Here is a 21,401-nt window from a genome sequence, read left to right on the forward strand (position 1 = left end):
TTCCAGCCCCACCAAAGCTGGTGGGTCTTCTGGTTTCTGACACCAGAATTAAGCTTACTCTGGTGGATGCAGTGGTGCATTGGGGCTGGTTCTCTTCCCAACTCTGTGTTCAGTGATAGGTTGGTGCCTTGGAATTAGCCACGGTGTGAATATTTACACCACTAAAAGTGGCAAACACTACAGATCAGGGCTTTTATTGGAGAGCCAGTTGATCATCACAACCCTGGGCAGATGTCACCTCTCTCATCACAGTGAATAGTGACTCCTAGGTCCACATTCTTTCTGCTGCCATTTGCCATCCAGCTCATATGTGCCCAGGGCATAGATTTAATTTTCCTATTGTCCAAGCAAAATACAATCAGAAAGGGAGTCTATAATCATTTCTTCTTTAATTAAAAACAAATCTCAAAAAGTCTCATAGAATCCATTTCGCGATTGACTGTTAGGTATATTTAGTTTTGTGTGATTACCTATACCACTAGAAACCTCTGTTTCCAAGGATAATGGCAACGTCTCTGGAAAGCCAATTCAATCAATTTACCTTTCACAATGGGCCCAGCCTAATGACCAGGCTGCTTGTTGGGGAGCAACTTTGATGCAACAGCCCTTCACAGACCCCCAGGGGACCAGAGAGTCAGAAGTGCCTTTGATTCATGCTGCTTGTTAGGAGCTTAGCTCCTTTAGTGCTAAGCATACTCCCTCCTGCTGGTTAAATCCCTTGTTTTTTCCTCTTGGCTGCACTAAGTATCCACCACATATGGGCAGTGTGCTAGGTACTGGTCTGTCAGGAAAACAGGAAGTGGTTCTTTTCACTAAAGCTGGGAGCCAATCCAGCATGATATGGATTTAATGAGAGGTTAGAAAGAACCCAGGTGACAGGTGTATGAGGAGACATCTGTACCTGGTCCCATTGGAATGTCAGAAGTAGCTGATACTGAGAGTCCTGTTTAATGCCCAGTGTTCTTGCTACACTTTTGTTGCTGATATATTCTTAAAACAAAACAAAAAAACCCAAAAAACGCAATGAAAAATGTGCTGTCACTTGGACTTTGGGGGTAAGTCCCTTTAGGCAAAATAGGTATCAACCCACCCATCCATCCATCCATCCATCCATCCATGTGTCCCACAATAATTTATTAAACATTACAAAATCCTATGATCAAGTCTGCTCAGGTGCTATGGAAACCCCTTGCCTATGGGTAGACAGGGATCTGGGGGTTAGAGGGTACAGAAGAGGGTGGAGAATCCACTTGCTATTGGCTTTTTCCTCCAGCATGCTGGTTGTTATAGAAGAATAAGAGATCTTTTCCCATGAGGAGTTTATTACAGAGGAGGAGCCGCCATGTCATTTGTGGTGACAGGGTGAAGATGTTGATTTTATACCTTCTGCACATTCCACTCTCTCTAGGTTTTAAACAAGGTGACTGAAAAAAGAAAAAAATTCAGAAGGCATAAAAGGAAACCACTGATATCAACTTATAAGCCCTTCTTGGATCTTCCTTCCCAGCTGTTTCCTCGGGTGGGGAGGGTGGGAGGAGAATGGCTGCAGCAAAACCACAGTCTCCTGCACAGCTCTGGGAATGTGCTTGCCCCTCATACCTGCTGACCTACCACCTTCTGGGAGTGCCAGGCTACCCCAGCCTCTCCATCCACCTGCAGTTATATCAGTCTTTGTACTATGCTTACCGACTCAGAAAAACCCAAGCAGAAATCGTAATTTGGTGGAGGACACGTTCCACGAGTTGAGTCTCATGCTGTGTTGGTCCCATAGATGCAATTAGTTACCCGACAGCAGAAAGCTTGTTCTGTTGTTGGCAGGTACCTTGGCACATTACCCATAGAACAGATGGCTACTGGTTCCACAAATTAGATTTCCAGATGATTCTATACCAGTGTGTCAACCAGCCATTCCTGCCTTGCCCTTCCTGCCTCCCAGATAAATTGGAATGAGTCTATGTAAATGCACTGACCTCCTACCAATTAACCATTCCTGTGGGCGGGAACACAATTAGGATAGGGTCTGAGGGAGGGCAAGGGCGTCTGCTCCCTCAAAACATTTAATTAATCTTCAATGTGTATGTCTTCTTGCCCTTTCTCTCTAGTCCCCATTCCAGTATTCCCAAATGTTCTATGTACTGACCTGACAGCACCTGGTCTCCCTTCAGTCTGCTTTGATGACCAGGTTGGGAGGGATTCCCTTGCCCCAGGTCTGTGCTTCTGATTCATATTGATGTCATGCAAATAAGAACCTTTCCCCATTACTAAGGGGTGAAATAGGAGGGGCTTCTGTAGCAGACCTGCTTATCCGTTCTCTCCTGCCTCCATGCTTCCTTCTTAGAGGTAGTTCTTCTGCTGTGTATTCTCCCTTCCACCCCATTGGTGGTGGACTCAGAAGATTGTCCAGAAACGAATCAAATCCCCTGTCTTGAAAAATGAAGATGGAGGGACCAGGAAGCGGAATGGTGTCAATGCACAGGCACTAGGGTGAAGGGCTAGGCAGTCTTGCAGAGGGCCTCAGAAAGGACCTGGTTCCAGAGTCTAGCTGGTCACCTTCTCTTTGGATTCCACTTAATCTGAACTTTTTGAATAAAATTCCTTTTAAATTTGCATGAATTGTTTCTTTAAAATTTTTTTTTAATGTTTATTTATTTTTGAGAGAGAGAAAGAAAGAGACAGAATGTAAGCCAGGAAGGGAGACATAGAATCTGAAGCAGGCTCCAGGCTCTGAGCCTTCAGCACAGAGCCTGATGCTGGGCTTGAACTCACAAACTGTGAGATCATGACCTGAGCCGAAGTTGGACGCTTAACCGAGTCAGCCTCGGCATGAATGGTTTCTATGCAGCCAAATGATTCCTCTCTGGAATGTCCCTCCACTCCATTTCCTTTCCCAAAGGAAAATCACAGAAACTATGTCACTGTCTTGGCTAAGACTATCTCCGAAGCCCTGAAAAGTCAGATGCCCATCCCTGTGCTAAGCAAAACATTCCTGAGCCAGAACCACAATCAAGTCCAATTATGAATAGGTGGAACCTCATCTGAAGGCCTTTCACTTGTGCTCTACCCACTAGAGCAGCTACACAGCCCGTGGCTTGGAATGACACCAATGTTCTTTCCTCCAATTGCCAAAGTAACAGTGACAAAGGGGCTGTACTTTTTTCCATCTTGGTCTTGCCTACTCAGTGGTGTTTGGATAATCATACTAATTGGATTGGGTATAAATAATACCCCTTGATTTCCTTGCTTTCATAAGAAAGTGGTTTAGAGTAGAGAGAACCAGTGCCTCTTATGGCAGAAGTAGTTTGGGATATGGCCATTCCCCAGCAAGGATGCAGCTGGGCATAGACCCAGCGCCTGGCTTTGGTGGAGGAGAGGACCTGGAGTTGGGCCTACAAAACATCCAGTCAGCTGCAGAAGAGGTATGTCCTTTTGGTTTTGATTATTTGCTTAGATTGCTTTCGCTGATTTGTTTTCTCACATTTTGAACAAATCTGTCTGGCAGGGGGTGCGCCAGGAGCCCATTGCACTCCGTCTTCCTGAAGGGGATGGTTGGCACTGTGACCAGGAGGAAAGTGACCTTCCAAACTCCCTGAACATGATGGGAGGGAAAGCAGAAACATCACTCACATTCTTATATCAGGCTCTAGACTCGGGATCTTTGAAGCCAAGTCCTGGTCAACTTGGCCAGTGGCTACTATCTGTTAACTGTTTAGAGACAGTCCGATGTGAACCACTGGGGAGCTGCTAGCCAGCCTTAAGAGGGACTTGGGGTAAAGCTGTCAGCATACTGTATTTGGCCAAAGGCACACAAAGGGTAAGTGACTGTGGGTGACGAGCGTGTCTCCCCCTGTAACACGTTCTTTTTGTATGTTTGGTGACCAGCTAGCAGCAAATGATGTCATGGCCAGGGATGTGCTAAGCCAAGTAAATAATCCCCTTTGGCCAGAAATGTGTGAGTTTGTGGTTTATATAAAGCAAGTCAGTGAGGTCTGGTCATAGGGAAGGGGCCAAGCAAACTGTGAAGTGATCATTTCCAGATGTGCCCAATTTCAGTATGGAGACAGTTACGTCATGCAATCAGGCTGGTGCCCCCATGACACAAGGCTAGCTGAGTCTTTGGCAGGAACTGGCTCTGATTCTCCTGGCCTGTTTTCACTTATCTTCTTTAACTTCAAGCTGACCTGTTGTTTTCTTCTTTGAAATCCCTAGGAGTTTATAGCCAGATAATTATGAAATTTAAATAAGCACGCATTTGGAAAATAGGGAAAAAATACCAAGACTCAGACCTCAGGCCAGGTTGCAGGCTACCACAGATCAAAAACAGTCTTCTCTGCACTTCACACAGTGGGGCTGTGTCTGATTGGGGGCAAGTGGCTTGCCCTGCTCCGCTTCTTGGTTGAGCAGTCACACTTGACCTTTTCTGGCATAGAAGTGCCTTTTGGCCTCAAATTCATGAGTCTTTGGAATGTTAGCAATTTAGAGAGGGTTTATCTCTTCAACTCACTACCTGAATGTGTAACAAAATCCTAATGGCATGATTTAAAAACATACAGCCAAGGCAAAAATACATCAAAGGACGAATAAATCATAAAGTCTGCAGTAAATTCAGGAAGAGATGGTTTTATAGCAGAGTAACCAAGGCCCAGCCACTCTTAACAGTTCTTTTCATGTAGTGCCACACAGTTTAGGACCAGCATGATATTGATATCTCCAAGGCCACATTAGGCCATTTGGTCAGGCAATGTCTTTTGGGTGTTTGCTTTATGAAAGGCATAGGATTAAGAGCTGAGTTGGGAGAGACAGAAAGGAATCTGAAGGCCTGGTTTTTGTACTCACAGAGTTTGCAATCTTACTGGGAGATAGAGCTACAGGTCAAACAACTTAAAGGTAGTTTTCTGAAATCTTAAATTACAAAGTACCAGTGGGGGGCCATGGAGGGGGAGGGCCTGAGACAGTGAAAATCCATCCATCTTGTCTGGGACATTTCTCAAACATATTCTGTACTAAGATACATCCAGCTAAGTCCTGGATCTAGCCACAAAAATGTGAATGTCACATGAGGGTGTCTGATCTGATGAGCTGCTCGAATTCTGACGGTGGTTTGTTAGATGTTCTATCAACATCACCTGGGGACTTTCACCAGTGAGACTGTTAACCAAGAGCTCAGTGTTACCAAATTCTTTTCTCTTTGAAGTCTTGTGAGAGGAGATTCTCTTCCTTGCCTCATTGTGATTGGATGGATTATACACCAATAAGTTGCTGTCACCCTTTTACCAAGAATGCATGGGAGTTTAGTGTTCTTGTTGGGTATAAGGGTAATCACATATCTGAACATATGTGCGTGGGAGAGAGAGTATATGTGTATGGTAAAGTGTACGGATTTGAACACTTATGTATATTTCCTGTATGTGACAGGATAAATGACCCCAATAAAATGTGAATATTTAAATTTTCAACACTACCCTCATGTGGCTTTTTACTTCTTCCTGTGTTCTTAGTTGGCAATTCAAGGTAACTGGACCCCACACGGGCATTGGCTCTTCAATTCTGGCCTCATGAGCCAACCAGCCAGGCTCCCAGGAGGTTCTATTTATTTAACTAAGTGAATAACATGCTTTGCCTCTTATTTTTTAAAGTACCCTTTCATTAAAACAGCTAATCACATGCATTTTCTAAAACTTTATTGCCGACTCTTAAAGATGGCTGAATTTTAGAGCAGTAATTAAGAAAACAATTAAGAACCTATGGGGTATTATGCTAAGTGAAATAATTCAGAGAGAAACAAATGCCGTGCGATTTCACTTATATATGGAATCTAAGAAACAAAACAAACAAACAAGCAAAACAAAACTTAGAGCAGATTGGTGGTTGCCAGAGGGGAGGGAGGTGGGGGTGGGAGATACGGGTGAAGGGCATCAAGATGTACAAACTTCCAGTTACAAAATAAGTCAAGGAGATGTCGAGCATGGTAACTATAGTCAATAATATTGCATCGCATATTTGAAAGCTGCTAAGAAAGTAGAGCTTGAAAGTTCTCATCGCAAGAAAAAAATTGTAACTGTGTAGTGATGGATGGTAACTAGACTTACTGTGTGGTGATCCTTTCCCAATATATACAAATAAGAAGTCACGTTGTACACCTGAAATTAACATGAACAAAAAAGACCAGTGTGACAGATCAGAGTCCATTTTGAGAAACAGAAAGAAAAAAAAAAAAAAAAAGAAAGAAAGAAAAAAGAACCTATTGGTCACGTGGTAGACCCATTTAACAAACCTTGGCGTATTGTAAGGGGATACTCTGTGAAGCTGGAGAGCCAAATCTAGGTCAAGCAGAAGGATGTATGTATCCTGCAGTGAGTATATGAAGTTTGCTATCCAGAGGAGATAGAATAAGCCAAAATGAGAAGAAATTAAAGTTTGGATTAGTTCTTGGCTTGTAGATTGGTTGAAGAATAGGGAGGAAAGTGAAGATTGGACACATAGGACTATCGTGTGTTTGTTTTGTTTTTTTAAGATAATTTATTGTCAAGTTAGCTAACATACAGAGTATACAGTGTGCTCTTGGCTTCTGGAGATTCCCATGATTCATCACTTACATGCAACACCCAGTGTTCATTCCAACAAGTGCTCTCCTCAATGCCCATCACCCATTTTCCCCTCCCTCCCACCCCCCATCAACCCTCAGTTTGTTTTCTGCATTTAAGGGTCTCTTATGGTTTGTCTCTCTCTCTCTGTTTGAAATGATTTTTTTCTCCTTCCCTTCCCCCATGGTCTTCTGTTAAGTTTCTTAAATTACACATATGAGTGAAAACATACAATATCTGTCTTTCTCTGACTTATTTCACTTGGCGTAATACCCTCCTGTTCCATCCATGTTGTTGCAAATGGCAAGATTTCATTCTTTCTCATTGCTGAGTAGTATTCCATCATATATATATACCATGTCTTCTTGATCCATTCATCAGTTGATGGACATTTGGGTTCTTTCCATAATTTGGCTATTGTTGATAGTGCTGCTATAAACATTGGGGTACATGTGACCCTATGAATCAGCACTCCTGTATCCTTTGGATAAATTCCTAGTGGTGCTATTTCTGGGTCATAGGGTAATTCTATTTTCAATTTTTTGAGGAAACTCCAAACTGTTTTCCAGAGTGGCTACACCAGTTTGCATTCCTACCAACTGTGCAAGAGGATAGAACTATAATATTTTAATTGATAATATTTAATATTTTAATTAAAAAATTTCTAAACATTTATTCATTTTTGAGAGACAGAGGCAGAGCATGCGTAGGGGAGGGCAGAGAAAGAAGGAGACACAGCATCCAAAGAAGGCTTCAGGCTCTGAGCTGTCAGCACAGACCCCTATGCAGGCCTCGAACTCACGAACCATGAAATCATGACCTGAGCCAAAGTCAAATGCTTAACCGACTGAGTCACCCAGGATCCCCAGGACTATAATATTTTTAAACATGAAGTTGCTAAGTTTCTGTATCCCTCCCTCAGAAAAAATAGTCCTTAGGATCAAGTTGGGGGAAAGAATGACAGACCGATCTAATTCAGGATTGGAGGTCCTTTGTATGGGGTGGGCAGAAGCTCTCTGCATCCAGGTGCTATATAATATTACCATGACTTTGTAAAGACGATTATACCTCCTGTCGCTGGAGTGGCTCTTACCCTGCTTACTTCTGGCTCAGTGAGGACCCACAGTATGAAAGGCCTGAAGATTTTGTGTGATTGAAATGGCATTAAGAAAAGCCCAGAGACTAGAATAAGGGAGAGGAAAGCCCCAGTTCCATCCTCTTCTTGATAGATCACTTCTGGAATGATCTTTCTAAATGGGGCACCTGGGTGGCTCAGTCGGTTGAGCGTCCGACTTCGGCTCAGGTCATGATCTCGCGGTTTGTGAGTTTGAGCCCCGCGTCAGGCTCTGGGCTGATGGCTCAGAGCCTGGAGCCTGCTTCCGATTCTGTGTCTCCCTCTCTCTCTGCCCCTCCCCCATTCATGCTCTGTCTCTCTCTGTCTCAAAAATAAATAAACATTAAAAAAAATTTTTTAAATACAAGTTGGGGTTACAACTTTGAGACCTAATGCCCAAACGATTATGGGTACTTCGTCCACGTTCTAGCGTTCTCAAAGTGGCTACATAAGTTATCTCACAGAGCCTCCATACAAATCCATAGTTAACAGTCATCCCCATATTGCAGATGAGAAAACTGAGACCCAGAGAGGGTAATAGGCTAGCCAGGAGGTAGAGGTTCCAGAACTTAAATACAAGCTCTCTGGTTCCAGGACTGACATTTTTCTACTGTATCAGGAACTGAACTGCAACAAGCCCAGAGGCAGGAGGCCAGGACTGAGGATTCTGGAAGCCACATTCCAGAAGGAGCTTTTGAAGAAACTGGGGATGCTCAGCCTGAAATAGAAATGCTTTTAGAGGGCCCTGTCATATTTGAAACCTGTCATGTGGAAGACAGAGGAGGCTTCCTTATAGCTCTGGAAGGCAGAACTAGGTCTAATCGATTGAAATTATGTATGAAGCTGGAGAATGAATACAAAACTGTGTCTGAAAGAGTGACAAGGGTTGAGCCACCGAACTGTGTCCAGATAGGTCAACGAAGCAACAATCCCAGAGCAACAGAGAGCCATCCCAGTCTCCTGGGCAGGTGGCACAGAGGGTCGTAAGCACAGGTGTCTGCAGCTGGACTTTCACCTGCTTTTGTGGGCCGGCTGTCAGTCTAAAGCACCCGTTTTGCTCGGCTTTGATTCCCCTCAGTGGTTTCTCCCCCGATTTGGGGGCTTGTCCTGGCCCATCAGTTTGGAAAGTTCAGTTCCGAGCTGACTGCAGACCCCTCCCACTCCCTGACTGGATTGGCCAAAGCCCCTGCCAGGATGGGCCACTGGTCTTAACAGGCTTCCACCTTTCAGCTACTTTGGTTTTCTCCTGTGCTATGTCTGTAGATGCCCTGTAGCTTCCCTCTGCTTTCTCTCAGGTGCCGAGAGCACCCAGGGCTTGCTGTTGGTGGTGGTTTATCCCCAGCCTGTTTGCGTGTGGGGTTCGTGGGAATACCCCACCACCTCCTTTGCTGGCCAATGTGGTCCACGGCCAGGTTTCTTGGTTTTGTTGGTCAGTAGCTCTGTCTGTCGGGACTCAAGAAGGTCCAAAGCCTGTGCTGCCACATCACGGTCACCCTGCTGGGACTCTCTGGGCTGCAACAGTCACCTCAGGCTCCTCCTGCTTGGGCTCTCGAGCTAGGGATCTGGTAATTTAATTACAACCAGCTGTCTTAGAAACCGTCATCAGCACATAATTAAACAACACTTCTCAGAAGGGGCTTGGAGTTACAAAGTAAGTTAAGCTCTGCTAGAACATGACTTAAAAAGAAACTCCAGAAGATTTAAAAACAAATGCAGGGGATTTTTTTTTTCTTTTTTCACAGTGAGTTATGGTCCTGGGCTGGGTAAGAGATGTCGTTTATCCACATTTTGCATTCTTCGCCCCAGTAGAGAACAATTCTCACAGTTGGATGTCCGACTCAGTAATCTGTCGGTTTTGCCTGACTAAAGTCACATCATTGATTGATGCCAAATCTCGCTCAATTAAAGGTTCATTTTTCTTTTGGCCGTTGGCAAATGCAACATTGATTATGGGTTATTAGCATCCACCCCCTCAGATGTGGAATGTGCTAGGAGTGTTGGCTTGCATACCAACTACAGGAGCAGCAACACGGCTCCACACGCCTCTCTGTCCTGGGCGCAAGGACACCAGCCAGTGGGTCTGACCGCGGGGAGGACGAGGGGGCATGCTCAGTCTCCCAGGGAGATTAGAGAAAAGGGAGCTTTTCCCAATATCCATCTCCCTGCCAGCCCTGCCCCCCCTCACCCCTGCCTTTCCAGGCTAAGAAAAATGGGGGTATTTTGTGATAACATTTGGGTTCCTTAACTTGTCTATTTATTCATTCATTTGTTTTATTCATTCAACAAGTATTCTTAAAGACTGGCTTATGGGCAAATGAATACCTCGTTGAGGCTATAGAAGGGCGAGACCCAGTGAGCCGTGTGTGAAAGCAGTCTCTGCTTTGTTGCAGAAGTTCCTAAGCAGGATATGGAAACTCTGAGCCATGCCTTCCCGTCAGGCCCTTCCTCTGAGGTTTTCTGAGGAGACATCAGGCCTGGTCTGCCAAACGACTTTACATTTTTTCACTCACGTTCCTCCTCTTTGAGATGCCCCCCACACCCCAACATACTCTGGCCTTGAGGTGTGCCTTGTCTGATTACCACGGCTTTCCAAGGATGAAAAGGAGGTGCACCTGCCCACAGGCAGAGGCCCCCCATGAGGCGTGTGCTGACAGGATGGGGTCTGTGTCCCAGGGCTGCTCCTGTGGAGGTTCCTCTCCCCCCACTCCAGATCGGGCCCACGGGTCTCCGCCACCACCCAGGGCATTTGATGGTAGGTCTGCTGGAGCAAATGACCACAAACTCAGTGGCTGAAAATACCACAGATTTATCATTCACAGGTCTGGAGGTCAGAAGTTCTCTGGTCTAAGATCAAGATGCTGCAGGGCTCTCCGTTCCTTCTGATGGCTGTATTTTCCGTCTTCTAGAGGCTTCCTGTGTTCCTTGGCTCCTGACCACCTTCCTTCATCCTCAAAGCTAGCAGGGTAGTATCTTCCACCCTCTGCTTTTGTCTTCACATCCTTCTCTGACTCTGAACCTCCTGCCTCTCTCTTATACGAGGACTCTTGTGACTGGATTCACCTGGGTGATCCAGAATGATTTCCTCTTCCCCAGGTTCTTAAATTAATCACATCTGCAAAGCCCCTGTGGTTATGTAAGGTGACTTTCACAGGTCCTAGGGATGAGGACGAGGACATTTTTGGGGGGAGCCATTGTTCTATCTGCCATACTCAGCTCCTTTGTTTTAATCCTTTTTATTTACTTTTATTTTTTGCAATTTTTTGTTGTGGTAAAACACATATATGCCCCTTTGGAAGCATGTGGGTCTGTGGTATTAAATACATTCATAATGTTGTGCAACTATCACCACCTTCCACATCCAGAGCTCTTTTCATCTTGTAGAACTGAAAGCCTGTGTCCAGCTCCTTTTATCCTGACCAAGGCAGATAACTCCTCTGCCCGGCATTCGTCAAGATGATAATGAGAGCTAACGCTTAATGAATGCTTGCCACGTGAATCGCAGGCCACATAAGAGCTTTAGACACATTTTCTCATTTAATTCCTCCCCAACATCTTAGATAGCTGCGAAAACTGAAGCATGAGAGGTTAAACAGCATGCTCAGTATAACCAGACCAGGGGCAGCTGAGCGAGTAGAAGCCTCTAGATGCTGCTTCCCCGGGAAAGAAGGGCTACGGGGACACCAGGGCCCAGATGGATGAAGAGAGTTGTTCCCAAGCGGCCCGCGGTGGCCGGGGAACTTAAAGGATCTCATGTGAAAGGCAGAAGAAGATAAACTTCTCAGCCGGCTTTGTGGCTGGTGTCAATTAAACACCATTGCTCTAGGAGGCAGTTAATCAGACACTTCTGTCTGAAAAATAATGCTGCTGAAGTAAGCAGGACTTCTACAAGTTACAGGAGAACTGTCAAGCTTGTTAGTGGAAATTCCCCCCAGCCCTCCCCCATGAGGCTGCTTTGCTGACGCTGCTGCAAAAAAAATGTCTCTGTGTGCTTTTTCCGGCCATGGTTTCTCGACGGGCCTCTTGTCTCACTGCTTGCTATTAGCAGTGATGGTCCTGTGGGTCTTCAGGAGTCCAATTTTCTTTCTGCAGGAGAACGAGCAAATCTTCACAAGAACTCCGCAACCCTGTAATCCTGCTGACTGCTGTGTGAAAGATCGGCCAAGAGCTCAGAGTTTAGGGGAATGAAAAGGGCTTGCAGCCCCCCCGCCCTGAAGAACATGAGCCCGTGGAGGACCGAGGAAATGAAAATAAAATGCCCGGTTTGAATAGGGAGCCAACGAGACAAATCTTGTCCGTGGTTCGGTGTTAAATGATGCCCTTAATCCCCAGCTCTTGGGACCTGGCATCTCCGTTGAACTTTGATCAGCCTTGGCTCAGTCTTCACGTTCCCTGCACTGATGTTCGGGGCTGTTTGCAGGCACAGTAAATATTTGTCCTGTCAAATGGCATTTGGCTCCTCACATGTCTTGTTTAAGAGATAAATGTCAGGGATTTCTCTCTCTCTCCCTCTCTCTCTTTGGTGGGAACTGCAAGGAGATATACATACGTTAATAACATTCCCCCTTCCCTACCAACTGTGAAGCCCCAGATAAAGACTTAGATCTTCAGAGTTCTCATATCCTGATTGGGTTTGTGTCAAGTCAAAGTGAAGTCACCCCCGCCTCAGTAATATATGTGCCATCGAGAGCACAGCCTGTTCCAGACCAGAAGCAATTTCTGTTCTGAACATGTCTCTGTTATTAAAAAGTTAAGGAAAGTAGAGAGGGGAATACAAAGATTAGATCTTTCAGAGATGAAACTACAAAGCTAATGGCACTGAGCTATCTGTTCGGAGGGGTGAGGAAATCTGCAGTGACTTCAGCCAGGAGGCTGAAGGAGGAGATATAAGGAATCCACACGAAGCCTTGACCATGGGGAGGAAAAAGAAGGCGGGGGGGGGGGGGGGGGAAGAACACTTCTGCCCTATAGATATTAGGTCAAGAATACAGGGATAAAGGATAATAATCAATTAGAAGGGAGAGGGCATTGGGGTAATGGAAGATCTTCCCCTTTATCACTGCTACAAATTAAAATAACATAATTGGAAATGATGACTTCATACTTTCATAACTGCATATTCATAAATAGCAAATGATGTGTGGGGAAACGGGCAAGGGGTCTTCTTTGTGTGCTTGTGGGCAACTGGGGCAATGATTCTGCCTGGCCTTTGGGAGCTTTCTGTAGACTGAGGAAGGGTATATGGTGAAAAGTAGCAAGGGAATGTCCTGATTTTGGAGGAGGGGGTTATGCGCTGACAGTAGTCAGACTATCCCATTGCCGGGGGAGAGAGTCACATAATGGTAATCATCACTCTTATGACACTTATGTGCCCTCCCCCTGTAACTGGTCCCCTCACTAAACCCTCCCCCCCCCCCTCAAACTCTCTTCGGATGCAGCTATCAAATCCACAAGGCCAGCCCTCCAACAACCCTCATAGTCCTACTCACTCAGCAATGAGCTAAGTCTCCCCTATCATCTGTGCCTGTCCCCTTCAGCCTAGTTTGCCATCCTAGGATGTCAGCACTTACCCACAGCCCCCTGGATGCAGGATACAGCAGGTAAAATCACAGGGACTGACAAAAGCAATGGGAGTCACAGTGACTGCTTTTGTTGAGCTTTACTTTGGGACTTTGTCCACGCTAGAGACAGGCTCATTTTTCACCAACACAAGTTTTACTTGTTTCACTCCATCTGCTCACAAATAATTTCCTCAGGAACAGATATGGGGACCCAGACTTGAGTATTTGGCTTGGTGTAGTTTGGGTCCTTGAACACCCCATGATCTCTGCTTCTCCTACTTTCCAGTTACTGCTGAGGCTGGGGAAGGATTCACGCGGTGCACAAGTGGGAGTTAAGGAGCATGATTTGGAGCCTGCTTGGCTCAGAGCCTCTGGGATTTAGACCCATTAAGGTTGGACTCCTCCTGTTTCCTTTTGCAATTTCCCTTGTAACTTTACAATTTGAATCTGTTTAAATTGTCCCCAGATTGTACAGGCTTGCTTCAAAAGACTTTTTCCATTGTGAAATAAAAAGAGTTTTTAAAACATGTAAATACTTATGCAAAGTGTATCTTCTCACCACCACTTCCTCCTCCTTAACCCAATCCCTGCAGCTCAGACTGCTGTGGCTCAGAAGATATATGAGGTCACAGAGGAGCAGGAACCTGGGACAAATGTTACCATGACTACCACTTAGTGAGCACTTACTCTGTGCCAGGAACTATGCCAAGCCCATTATATGCATCATCTCATTTTCCTCCACAACAACTCTCAGGGCTAGATTATCGTTAATATTTTTATTTTAATAGAGAGATTGTACCAATATCCTGGGTAGTGGAAAGGCAGACTCTGAGGCCAGAAACCTGGGTTCAATATTGCCCTGGGACTTGGGCATGTGTCGTCACAGGCATGCTAGGCAACTTGAGCCTGTTCTTCACTTATCAAATGGTAATAACAATAATAATGTCCAACAAATCTCGCTGTGTAATTTACTTCTCATGTATATTCCTTATTTCTAGGAAACATATGAGTATAAGGCACATGAGAAGGGCCACCAAAATGGTAGGGATTATTTTCTGTTTACTCATTCATTTATTCAACATTTATTCAGTGACTACTCAGTTATTTTATTAATTTTACCCCATAAGCACAGTGCATAGGGCTTAAGAGCTTTTCAGGAGCCTGTGAGAATGTTTGATGCCTAGAATAAAATTAATAACTCCAAGACAGGAAGCTACTTGCTGTAGATTCATAATTAATAAATGTTAACATTGAATGTGTCACTAAACTAACATGTCAACTAGTCAACTGTCGACAGTTTAACTCTTCTGCAATGTATAAATAATTAACATAATAGTTTATGGCACAAGAGCAAAGTGAAGAATTTAACATGTTAGGGGCGCCTGGGTGGCTCAGTTGGGCTCTGACTTCAGCTCAGGTCATGATCTGGTGGTTTGTGGGTTGGAGCCCCACGTCGGGATCTGTGCTGACAGCTCAGAGCCTGGAGCCTTCTTAGAATTCTCTGTCTCCCTCTCTCTCTGTCCCTTCCCCGCACAAGCTCTGCTTCTCTCTCTCAAAAAATAAATAAACTTAAAAAAAAAGAATTTAACATGTTAAAGGATGCCTTTTTAAAAAGATAAAACCATGACTGTCATATAAATATACAAAATGAATATATGTCAAATAGTTAATTTATTAACTAATGAGGAAATCGGCAAGATGTTACAATTGGTTCAAAGGAGAATTCAAAGAGCAGAGACATATGTAGGTCATGTGAACTTACAAATATACGCAAAATTGGCTTTTTCCATTATGGTGGGTGTGGGAAGGGATCAACTGTTCCTCCATCAGACAGAATTATTTTGCTATTTATAGGTAACAATTATTTGCTTTGTTATCATTTTAAAAAATAACAGAATTATAAAATAGTTCTAAGACAATGAAAGGTTTAAATTCCACAGAATCAGATAAACCAAAATAATGTGCTCTTGATAATACATAGTTTGCCAATGAATACATCCAGCAATTTTTTTTTTTTTTTGATACTCTTTGGTACATTTCAGAGTCTGTCACAATTTTTTCTGACGGTCTCTCCCCCTTTCCTCGTGATTATAGAATCTCCAAGAAAGATTATTCTTGACCACAAAATAAGATTGATTTCAATTAGGTTTGGCTTGATTGGCTTGATTGTTTACATAAATTCAGCAAGTGTATTCGTGAACATATAGGCTTCCTTAAGTTTGCTTTGCAAATCTTGAGCCGCACAGTATCGAACAATGCTCATGTCGTAGAGTTAACTTCTGTCTGGGAGTTATTCTAAGGAATCTCAGATGGATTTAAAGGCCTGTACTATTTACTATCTTGAGAGAGGAAACCGATTCTAGGAAATGGTCTCCACCAAATTTCACTGCCATACCTATATGAATGTGGGTGAATTCCTCTCAAGATTCTTAAGTTCCCTAAATATCACATGGTTCCTGGTCTGCTAGGAAGTGGTCTTCCTAAACCACCTGAAAGGCTGGGACACCCCCAGCCAGGAGCCAGGCCAGCTTTCCTGAGAGGGTCTCATAGACGTTAGTTCCGTAAGTACAGCCAACCTTTGTTTCTTAAAACAAAGTGGTGGTCATATTTGACTAAATGAGCACCATTCTCAAATATAACACTTCTGATAAGGTCCATATTGCACGGTCAACATGTCCAATTATATCCTGCTGAAAAGGAGGGCTGCAAACCATGCAAAAAACAAAAGTGAGGAGACTCTTTCATGTTTCTAAGTTCTGGGGACCCAGTGAGAATCAGCTATCACTTAAAACCTGTTTACTTAAAAACTGTTTACAAAAGCAGCACTTACTAAATTGTTGTGTGTGATAGAAGCATAAGAGGAAGGAGAAATGGCCTTCTGCTAGATCCAGAAAATAGAACATTAAAAAAAATTAACAGTATTCCAGATAACCATAATAAAATTTTCTTTTTCAGTTTATTTAGTCCTATAGTTAATTCTTGTTCTACCGGATCTTGGGTTAGCAGTCTCATGAAGCCATTTGCTTCTCAACTGAAAAGGGTTCTGGGAATCTTGACTCAGATCATTGGTACAGTCTGAAAGTTGTCTAGAGGATGTCACTTCCTCAGACTGTACCTAAGAGTCTGTTGTTTGAAATGTCAATCGTTTGAAGCACCTGGTAAAGTCTTTTTCAATGAGATTCTGAGATTCTCCTTCTTTGTTCAAGAAATAAAGTGTGGCCCATACCTTATAGCATCACCTCAGGGAAGCAGTAGTTTAAAACAAAAACCATTTGTAGATAGCAAAGACTTAGAATGGCTGTGGTTAATTTATTACTGATAATTTTGGAAGGAAAAAGGTCTCATGATATGCATAACAAAGATAAAGTCATTAAAAATTTAAAATTTTTAAAATGTTTATTTACTGTTGAGAGAGAGAGACAGAGTGCAGGCAGGAGAGGGGCAGAGATAGAGGGAGACACAGAATCCGAAGCAGGCTCCAGGCTCTGAGCTGTCAGCACAGAGCCCAACGTGGGGCTTGAACCCACAAACCATGAGATCATGCCCTGAGCCGAAGTCAGATGCTTAACTGGCTGAGCAACTCAGGCACCCCAAGTCATCAAAAAAATTTAGACAAACATCTCTAAGGATGTAGGTTACACTTCTTTCCAAAGAAGCCAGTGAAGGCTGCATTTGATTTATCTAAATGTATGTATATAAGTTTTATAAAGGAAAAGAATCTTGAGATATAGCATATAATAATCCTAAAACATAATATATGCAATATACCAAGAATGCACCAAGAACATCAAATAAAGAGGGACAATAAATCTGGATCTTATTTTTATAAAAAATATAAATGGGTATTTACATTGCCATTTATATACCCATGTTCCATGGGTAAGTCTGATGCATATTTCCAACTGAGAACCAATGGCCTAGAAGCCTCTAGATTCAGATTAAAGACATAAGGTTTTAACTAAGTATTTCAAATGATAACTGATTTTATGACTGATAACACCATACTACTATGCCTTAATATATTAGGCAAAGCATCTCCAGGACACTAATAAATATAAGAAAACTTGAAGTATTTCTTAAGAATTTTGGTCAGTGTTTCCTGGGGTAAAGACATATTATAGAAAACCAGAACATTGACAAATTTCCAGGGATGTCCCATGAAACATACACTTTCTGAGGTATTTATTTAGTACTATTTTACTTGTACAAATTTAACCTGGGGCTGAAAAACAATATTTGATTATTTAATCAAAGTAACAATAAAATATTTTTTAAAATAAACATTAATGGCAATGCAATTGAAAAGAGCCTTACCTCTGTCATACAAGGAAAATTTGTTCTTTTATTAAAAAAAATTTTAACTTTATTTATTTTGAGAGAAAGAGAGCGAATGGGGTAGGGGCAGAGAGAGAGGGGAGAGAGAATACCAAGCAGGCTGCACTGTCAGTGCAGAGCCCGATATGGGGCTCGAACCCATGAACCATGAGATCATGACCTGAGTCAAAACCAAGAGTCAGATGCTTAACCAACTGAGCCACACCGGTGCCCCTGTTCTTTTTTTTTTTTTTTTTCACTTTGAGTAACCAAAAACATAATAAAGTCCACATAAAACACAGAAAATTATTCTGGTAAGGCACAGAATCTTTCCTCTCTAGGCAATTTACACAGAAACTAAAAACAAACAAAAAACCCCCCACCTTTCGTATGGTAAACAAAGGCATTCTCAATAAACTAGATAAGGAAACCCATCAAAACAGAATGAACTTTGCTAAGGTTTTGACACATTTCATAACTTCTTTTCAGACTCAGGTATTATTAACAAAAGTAAATAGAATTCACATTCTGAGTTTTTCCTTTCATTATCTGCTTTCATATTCTGGAAGAAACTGACGCTTTGCATTAGGATAGATCTCAGGGGATCAAAACAAAATTTTTTATAATACTGAGATATCATTTATGTAAACATGCAATTTGTTCATTACTACCAGCCTCAAGTTAAGTAATAGACCAGTATTTTTTAAATTCTCAGTTTTAATTGCTAATATGATATTGATAGTTATAACCCACATTTAGGGGTCCTCAACAAGTCTCAAGAATAAAATGGTCTGGAGACCAACAACATTGAGGACTGATGCTTTAGGATAAAACTACTCTTTTTTTTTTTTTTTTTTAATAAAAACATTTAGGCAGTTGGATTTCTCTGTCACTATTGCTCCTAACTGTAGTTGCAACCATTCATATTAATTATAATTTTTAACCAAAGCAACAAACTTCTCATTCATACAGAAAAGTGGGTGCAGGGTGATAACCGAGAACTTTCTGCCATGTAGCAGCATGTCAACAGACTAGGAAAGCTTATGAATGAATACACTTTTGTGTAGTCATGCTCTTTTCTTTTACGTGTTCTTAAAGTAGCAAAAGTAAATGTGTATATTAACCTGACCCATAGATATAGCCCCTCTAGAGCATATAATTAATTAATTATGTGTTTAGTATGCTATCTTACTTGGAAATTATCTAGATATTCAATGACTATCCACTAATTAACTCAATTTAATACCAGTTCAAAATTTTAAGCTACCTAGGAATCTTGGAAGTGATCTTTAAGCTGCCATGCTACAAAACGTAATTATTCTTGAAATAAAATTATGAAAATCAGAATTCAATTTTGTTGAACACAAATTTACATTTTATAAGAACCATAGGAAAAGTACATCCAAGTAGAATAGAATGTATGCTTTTATTATGCTCCACACTGATAAATCAAAGAAGGCATAATTGTTCTTTTAAATCACACATATTAAACTAGTTTTATTTGCCAAAGATTTACCTTAATTATATCAACTTGGATTCTTAAAATGTCTCTGAGTTAGTTTCTGTAATTTTTTTTTTTCAACGTTTTTTAATTTATTTATTTATTTTTGGGACAGAGCGAGACAGAGCATGAACGGGGGAGGGGCAGAGAGAGAGGGAGACACAGAATCGGAAACAGGCTCCAGGCTCCGAGCCATCAGCCCGGAGCCCGACGCGGGGCTCGAACTCACGGACTGCGAGATCATGACCTGGCTGAAGTCGGACGCTTAACCGACTGTGCCACCCAGGCGCCCAGTTTCTGTAATTTTTTAAGTGTAGCACATTTAAAGAATTAGAAATTCATTCCCTCATTGCATTAAATTTTTAGGAATATTTGATTTGTATAAACACTTATTTTTCTCTTTAAATCAATCAGAATAGAGATTCTTTAAGATGATTGATAATGTAATTTATAAAGACTTAAGGTAGAAATATTTCACACTTACACTGCAAGAGTTAAAGGCCTGAATACAGACATGGGCATGCAGACACAAAGTGACCTTATAGATTCAATTCTATAATTTTTGCCACAGGTTGAGACATAAGGAGCATAGAAACACACAAACTCATCGGTTCAGTTATATCGAAGAGCTGTTCTCCTTTGTGGGCACAAAATTCTTTGAGCTTGAAATAGATAAATCAACAAATAAGACTAATCAACCAGATTCTCTTTCATCTTTTTACATAACAGAAAATATATTTCTATAATTTATTAATCCATTTACAGAGATCATTAAATGATCAAAACTATAAAACCAAATTCACAATCATTGCTTCTACCGTTGGAGAATTGCTTCTCAGGCACAAACAAAACACATGAAACAAAACAAAACAAAACACAAAACTGGTAGAGAGGAAAATAAAAACTAGAGAGACGGAGTCAACAAAGTTCTATTGCTACTTCAGGTTCACCTCTGGGAACCAAGAATTACATATCTGGGCTTCAGCTGTCCATAGGATGCACTTCTCTGGCAGTACAATATCTCTTACTCTGTCAGGTGAATCCACTGGACACATTGGTGGATGATCTCTAAAGCTGGTAGAGGATAACTTTTTTTTTTTTTAATTTTAGAGAGAGATCATGCAAGCAGGGGAGAGGGGAAGAAGGAGAGAGAGAGAGAGAGAGAGAGAGAGAGAGAGAGAGAGAGTATCTTAAGCAGACTCCATGCTTAGCACAGAGCCTGACTTGGGCCTTGATCCCAAAATCCTGGGATCATGAACTGAGCCAATATCAAGAGTCAGACACTCAACTGACTGAGCCACCCAGGTGCTCCAAGATTAACTTTTTTAAAAAAGGTAAAATCATGAATCTCATAGAAACATAAAATGAACATGCAAATAGTTCTACTTAACTCATTAATTAATGAGATTACGAGTAAGATCTTATGACTGATTTGAAAGAAATTTCCAAGACCCAAGACACACACAGATGTTTACATGAGTTTACAAATAAATACAGGGGGGGAAGAAAAATTAATTGTCCCTCTACCAGATGAAGTATACTTTAATGTTTATATGACGAAGTAGACTTCATGTTATCACTGTTATCAGTTGCCTAAATTTTACAGAATTGTAAAATAACTCAAAGACAATGAAAGGTGCAAACCCCACAAATCAGATAATCTAGAAACGTGGTCTTTATGCAACATACAGATTTCCATTGAAGATATACCATAGTCTCTTTTTCTTTGGTTCATTTCAAAGTCGTTCACAAACAAAGCTCAAAAAACATGAAAACTACAAAGATTATACAAATCCTCAAAAAATTTTACAGCAAAACAGTTAAATTAAATGTGGATGGTTCGTAGGTTTTAACACATTTGATTTGATGTGTAGTGGAATGAGGTCTTTCAAAATCAAAGTGCCTGGGATCTATGAAAATTTTCCTGGGGTTCATTGGGTGCTAGCACTGTGTTAAGCATGGAGGGCTGATTGAGAAGAAGGGAAATTTGGGCCAACCCTTCAAGGACCATTCCATCACGGTGTACAAAAACCAAGGCACTATTCTCTCCCTTTTGGATTGTTCCCTATCTCTAGTGGTGCTATTCTCCAAGTCATTTTCTTTCTTTCTTTCTTTCTTTCTTTCTTTCTTTCTTTCTTTCTTTCTTTCTTTCTTTCTTTCTTTTTATGAACCGGTTTTATTTATTTTTATTTATTTTTTATTTTTAATGCTTATTTATTTTTGAGAGAGAGAGAAAGAGAGATCAGGGGAGGGGCAGAGAGAGAGAGAGAGAGAGAGAGAGAGAGAGAGAGACAGAGAATCTGAAGCAGGCTCTGTGATATCAAGGCAAATCC

The 21,401-nt window shown here is 42.0% G+C and overlaps 1 long non-coding RNA gene across 1 annotated transcript; it reads right to left on the reverse strand.

Annotated features, from left to right (window-relative positions):
* Nucleotides 1-10,485: 10,485 nt before the first annotated feature.
* Nucleotides 10,486-13,847, reverse strand: LOC131517363 (uncharacterized). Its single transcript, XR_009264551.1, has 2 exons — nucleotides 13,263-13,847; nucleotides 10,486-12,221 (listed from the first exon to the last, which is right to left on the reverse strand). It is a non-coding gene; the product is annotated as an uncharacterized LOC131517363 (long non-coding RNA).
* Nucleotides 13,848-21,401: the final 7,554 nt, after the last annotated feature.

The sequence above is a fragment of the Neofelis nebulosa genome, chromosome 7, assembly GCF_028018385.1.
Source record: "Neofelis nebulosa isolate mNeoNeb1 chromosome 7, mNeoNeb1.pri, whole genome shotgun sequence".
In the NCBI taxonomy this organism is placed as follows: Eukaryota; Metazoa; Chordata; class Mammalia; order Carnivora; family Felidae; genus Neofelis; species Neofelis nebulosa.